Here is a 696-nt window from a genome sequence, read left to right as displayed (position 1 = left end):
GATTTTTGTTGTAAATATGCCTGACGAGATTGTTACACTGAATGTCATTTTACTGGGTGTCTTCTGTAAATCAGGGGAAAATGTATGATATTTATTTTTTGCTCGGTATGAATTGACATTAAACAGTAAATTTTGGAAAAAACAACAATTTAAAGCAATATTGTTTTTATGCTTAAACCCTTTTTTGTCTTTGACCCATGTATTAATATTAAGTATTAGATTTTATTTTTATATTTTCATTTTAATTAGTCATTTTGTAATGTCTTTTTTGTCATTTTTATTAGTTTTTTTTATATTTCTATTTAGCTTTAAGTTATATTTCTTTCAGTTTTAGTCATTTTAGTTTTTCAAATTCAATTTCTTTATTTCAGTTAGTTTAGTTTCAGGCATTTAAGTTTTTAACCACTTAAATGTCTTTTATTTCAGCTTTATTTCAAGATTATTTAAATCGCATGAATATCAGTCTTATTTTAGTATTATTTATATACTATTATAGTATTTGTTAATATTTAAAATTAGCTTATTTTCATTTTATGTTTCTTTATTTTTTTTACATTTTTAAAAAATATTTCTATTTAGCTTTAATTTATATTTGGTTTAGTCATTTTTGTAATTGTCCATTTTTTAAATGTTAGTTGCCATGTTACATTTTATTAATTTTTTTAAAAATTAATTTTAATTTTTTTTTTTAATTTT

Source organism: Sinocyclocheilus grahami, unplaced genomic scaffold, assembly GCF_001515645.1.
Source record: "Sinocyclocheilus grahami isolate Dianchi unplaced genomic scaffold, SAMN03320097.WGS_v1.1 scaffold456.1, whole genome shotgun sequence".
Taxonomy (NCBI): Eukaryota; Metazoa; Chordata; class Actinopteri; order Cypriniformes; family Cyprinidae; genus Sinocyclocheilus; species Sinocyclocheilus grahami.
This window is presented reverse-complemented; position numbering follows the sequence as displayed.